A 5,314-nucleotide genomic window follows, 5' to 3' on the forward strand; every position below is an offset into this window, starting at 1 on the left:
GAGGCCAAATATTAGCCTGGCATTGAGCATTTTCAGAATGCTGACCATGAATTGAATTAATGAAACTTGATTAGTTTCCTTTTCTACCCTCAAAAACTTAATAGAAACCCAAACTTGCCCTTTTAAGAAAACAAAACCTACTTCCGTCTGCTCTTCGCTCATTACCCCGCCTCTCCACCGCTCGTTCCTTCGCTTGCTCTCTCCCTCGCTCGACTTGTCGTGCTTGTCGGAGGATCCTTCTCCTCTTTTTCCTCGGAGAAATCCCTAGAGGTGTAACCCTCTCTCTCTCTCTCTCTCTCTCTCTCTCTCTCTCTCAGTCGATCGACTCTCGTCGTCGACGATTTCATTTCTCCTCTCGACTCCTTCCCTCAACCCTTCGCTCATCGATTTTATTTGTTAATTGCGAAGGTTTAGGTGACTTCAGCTAGAATTCGATAAGTTCCTCGGGGAATTGGATTTGTGGTGACGTCTATTGGTTGATTCGTGGACAGTTTCTTGGGATGGTTTATGATGGTTTTGGGCTGTTGGGTTGTTGCCAGTTTGATTTTGTTAGCATTTTTCACCCATTGTTATGCGCATGTTTGTGGCTGAATTGAGTTTGCCTTAGTTGTGTGCGGTGCTGCTCGTCTGTTTAACCGAGTGTTGATGGGCATCGTGTACTTGGGAAAACTTTGTTAAGCTGTTCTTTCCCTTGTCCTGGAAAATTTAATTGCTCAAATGCAGAATTACTTCTAACTCGAGAAGGTTATGCGATGATCCCATGAATGAATATCTCATCCAGTGACATGGTTATCATTGGTCCGTTTACCAAAAATCTCGTTTCATGGCAACAGTATGCTTCTTGGTGCCCTTTTGATTGTCCCATTGCTTTTGAAAAAAGTGGGGAGGCCTAATTCATTGTGAGTGGTATACAAAGAAAATTTAACATCATTTTCAGAGACGATGCAACTGTTCTTCCTCAGTCTATAATATGCCCAATGTTCATTGATTGAACTAGATGCTGTAATTGTCCAATAAGAATTAATAGCAAGCCCTGAGAGATGTCCATTGATTGAACTAGAAATGAGGAAGAGAAGGAATTGGAAGTCTTTATGTTCACACTATGCACTTAATTTTCTTCTAATTTCAGTTGGAGATTTTTCCTCTAACTGCAGAATGTCTTTGCTCTTTTCATGATGGCTTCGCTGAACTCTTCTATGCATATGATTGATAGTTGTTAGTGCTCCTCAGTGTATCTTATGGTAATACTATGAATGCAGGAAGTGGCTACGCAGATTTGACTTTGTTCTTTGTCTGGTGGACTCTGCTAGATACTGTCCGGTTGGTTGCCCAGAGAAAAAGGGAAAATGCAATGTATTCAGTCGAGCCGAAGAATTGTTACTTGATCATGCAGTCTTTGTGGAAGCTAGTCTAAGTCTATAAACTTTGTCCACAATTGTCGTTCACTTGGAGTGATTTTGGGCTTGTTGAAGGAGAATAGCTTATGTTGGGAACTTTTTCGGAAAAGAGCTGCTTTTGAATGCCACTTTGGAGATCTCTACAGGTTCTGCGGATGCAAAATCTTGTTCAGAATCAGTGAAGTCATCCTCTGTTAACATCCAAGCGAGGAGGAGCTGTTGCGATGGAGTCCAAAGGAGAAACTGGGGGGAGGGCTGACTACTATTGCAATTATATTTTCACTACACCATTGTTAATTGGATAATAGCACAAATTTAGGAACTTTTAATGTCATTCAAAAGTTTGTCTCCTTTAAAACACAAAGATAATTGCTAAGATATCATGATTCTCCTGGCTTTTGAATCTTGGACTGTTGCACGGATGTTCAGTTACTGTGGTCATGTGGAGGTTGATGAATTGGGGGCAACAGATATTTCAGAGGAGTGGATATTATATTTCGCTTTTTTTTTTTAAATCGTTTTCGCCTTCTTCCGGACAATAGTATGTTTTAGATTGCTAGCTTGATAAAATCTCGAATAGTTATAATTGCTGATATCATTTACATCACGTACTTCGTTTGACACATGGAAGGGTTTGCTCGCTGCTGTTATTTGTTTGCACAGGGAAAGTCAATGAAAATTCTGGCTGATCAAGTCTGCCAGATTTGTGGTGATAACATTGGCAAAAGCGTTGATGGCGAGCCGTTTGTTGCTTGCCATGTCTGTGCATTTCCTGTCTGTAGGCCCTGCTATGAGTATGAGAGGAAGGATGGGAATCAGTCATGTCCTGAATGCAAAACCAGATACAAGAGGCGCAGAGGTCTGTTCTACATAGTCCTTTTGTGAGATATTATCTTTTTCGTGTTATTTCCATGCTGAATCTGGGGCTATAGCCAACTCCTATAATTCTACTGTCAAACTACTCTTGACATAAATCTCTGTCAATATTATTTTTTGATTGGGTTTGACCTTAGTCTCTGTGGTTCCTTTAATGCGTAATTTTTCTTTCGAGGAAGTCCTGCTATTCCTGGTGACCAAGAAGAAGATGCTGATGCTGATGATAGCGTGAGTGAATTTAACTGCTCAGAAAATCAAAATCTAAAGCGGAAGACTGAAGAGCGCATCATGAGCTGGCACATGCGGTATGGACAGAATGAGGATGTGAGCGCTCCAAACTATGATAGGGAGGTTTTTCACAACCATATTCCTCGACTTATGAGTGGCCAAGAGGTATATTATTTGAGCTTATGGAGTGCTGTTTTTCTCTTTGGCGTTGTTTTAGAATTAAACATGCCTGTGCATTGTTATTCATCACTATGTCTTCAGTTTCTGGGAAGCTATCTGCTGCTTCACCTGAACATTCTTTGTGGCATCTCCTGATGTTGGTGCTAGGGAGCACATACATTCGCTACCTTATGTAGTCGATGCTAATCAATCACGTAGTTCCCTCTTGTTATTCACAAACATCCTTGTCTCTACTTGCTTCTAAACCCTAGGTATGCCACATATTGATTATGTGATACTGGCTATGCAGCTAACATATTGGTTCATCAGGACTGAACAATGTTGCCTGGAAGGAGAGAGTTGATGGCTGGAAAATGAAGCAAGAGAAGAATGTCGCTCCAATGAGCACTGACTAGGGTACTTCCAAAAGTGGAGGTGGTGATATCGGTGCCAGCACTGATGTGCTTGTGGACGACTCTTTACTGTGGGCCTCTATCTTATGAAGTTTTATGTCTTTTTCTTCTTAGTGTTTCTTATAGTTGAATTTTGTTCGTGTTGTCCTACAAGCGAGGCTGACCATCTTCGCGAACCTTGCCTTTGTTGATGTCGCTTAGGAATGTGGTCATCTCTGTTTTCAGCTGAAAATGCTGTTAATGTATATCAAATTGCTAGAAATTCTCAAAAAATTTCCCGACGCTGGCTTCCCATTAGGAGCTATAATTACTGGTGTCATTATGTAAAGGCAACAACTCTTTGATAAATCATTCTATCTGTTTATTGTGTTCAGTCCTTGGCTGCATTTCACATAAATATTTTTCTGATTCTGTAGTAATCTGGTCATCTCTGTTTTCCGCTGAAAATGCTGTTAACATATATCAAATTGCTAGAAATTCTCAAGAATTTTCCCGATGCTGGCTTCCCATTAGGAGCTATAATTACTGGTGTCATAATGCAAAGGCAACAACTTTTTGATAAATCATTCTATCTGTTTATTGCGTTCGGTCCTTGGCTGCATTTCACATAAATATTTTTCTGATTCTGTAGTAAAGTGGTCATCTCTGTGTTCAGCTGAAAATGCTGTTAACATACATCAAATTGCTAGAAATTCTCAAAAATTTTCCCAATGCTGGCTTCCCATTAGGAACTATAATTACTGGTGTCATAATGTAAAGGCAATAACTTGTCAATAAATCATTCTTTCTGTTTATTGCCTTCAGTCCTTGGCTGCATTTGACATAAATATTTTTCTGATTCTGTAGGAATGACGAAGCAAGGCAGGCCCTTTCAAGGAAGGTTTCTATTCCATTATCAAGGATAAATCCATATAGAATGGTTATAGTCCTGTGGCTTAACATTCTTTCCATCTTTCTGCACTGCCGAATAACAAATATTGTGCCCAATGCCTATGCTCTGTGGTTAATATCTGTAATATGTGAGATTTCGTTTGCAAAATATCTGGGATACTGTATCAGTTCCTGAAGTGGTTTCTAGTAAACTTTCAAATGTATCTCAACAGACTAGCCATTAAGTAGGATAACTACTTCATGAATCTCTTTACTTAGGTTTTTCTTATCACCAACTTGTTTTGTCTGATCAGAAATTTTGAGGGAACTTCATGTGTTATAGGTATGACCGAAGGTAACCATTGCGATTAGCTGCTGTTGACATCTTTGCCAGTACTGTCGACCCACTAAAAGAACCTCCTCTTGTGACTGCAAAAATTGTCCTCTCCATTCTTGCGGCTGAATACCCAGTTGAGAAGGTCTATTGCTATGTGTATGACAATGGAGCGGCTATGTTAAACTTTTGTGGCCCTTTCTAAAACATCAGATTTTGCGAGGAAATGGGTTCGTTTCTGCAAGAAGTGTAGCATTGAGCCTTAAGACCCTGAATGGTACTTTGCTTTGAAAATTGACTACTTGAAGGACAAACCTCATCCATCATCCGTCAAAGATCGCAGAGCTATCAAGGCATGAGTTTAGATCAAAGTCATGATAGTGATTTGCAATCCCTTTGTAACGTGCATCGATGTGACGTGTTTGCATTTTCATGTATTGCCGAGAGAATATGAGGATTTAAAGTTCGTATAAATGGAGCTGTTGCCAAAGCACAGTTCCCGAGGCAGGATGGATCATGCAAGATGGGACACCATTGCCTAGAATTAACACAACAGACCATCCTGGAATGATTCATGTCAATTTATAATTTTTTGCAATGTAGTTAAAATTGTGATTTGGCTTGTAAAATTGTACCCACCCTGCATTGATATATCGTACAATTTTACCAGCCAAATCATGAAAATCGAGTTAACTCTGTGCAAAATTGCTGACCGAGTGAACTCAAGCTGAATTTGCGAGTTGGCTCAGTAAAATCGCAAGTCAACTTGGGGAAAATCTTTGGGTTGGCTTGTATTCGTCCAGGGGCTTGCTATGTGGAATTACGGGCTTTTTCAGGCCCAAAAGCAAATGAGACAGAGCAGCCCATGTGAAGGTGCAATGGAACAGTTCGTTTCCTCGTGATCAGTGCAAACTCAACCTGGAAAAACCGAAGAAAACACATTCTAAAGTATCAGGGCGCTTGGACCAAAAAAAAAAAAAAGTATCAGGGGCAAACACAGAAAGACTCTCTCTCTCTCTCTCTCTCTCTCTCTGAAA

At 40.2% G+C, this 5,314-nt stretch overlaps 1 pseudogene; it reads left to right on the forward strand.

The window, feature by feature from the left end:
• The first annotated feature begins 1,513 nt into the window (after nt 1-1,513).
• Nucleotides 1,514-4,865, forward strand: LOC115751612 (annotated as a pseudogene).
• The last annotated feature ends 449 nt before the right edge of the window (nt 4,866-5,314 follow it).

The sequence above is a fragment of the Rhodamnia argentea genome, chromosome 2 (genome assembly GCF_020921035.1).
Source record: "Rhodamnia argentea isolate NSW1041297 chromosome 2, ASM2092103v1, whole genome shotgun sequence".
NCBI lineage: Eukaryota > Viridiplantae > Streptophyta > Magnoliopsida > Myrtales > Myrtaceae > Rhodamnia > Rhodamnia argentea.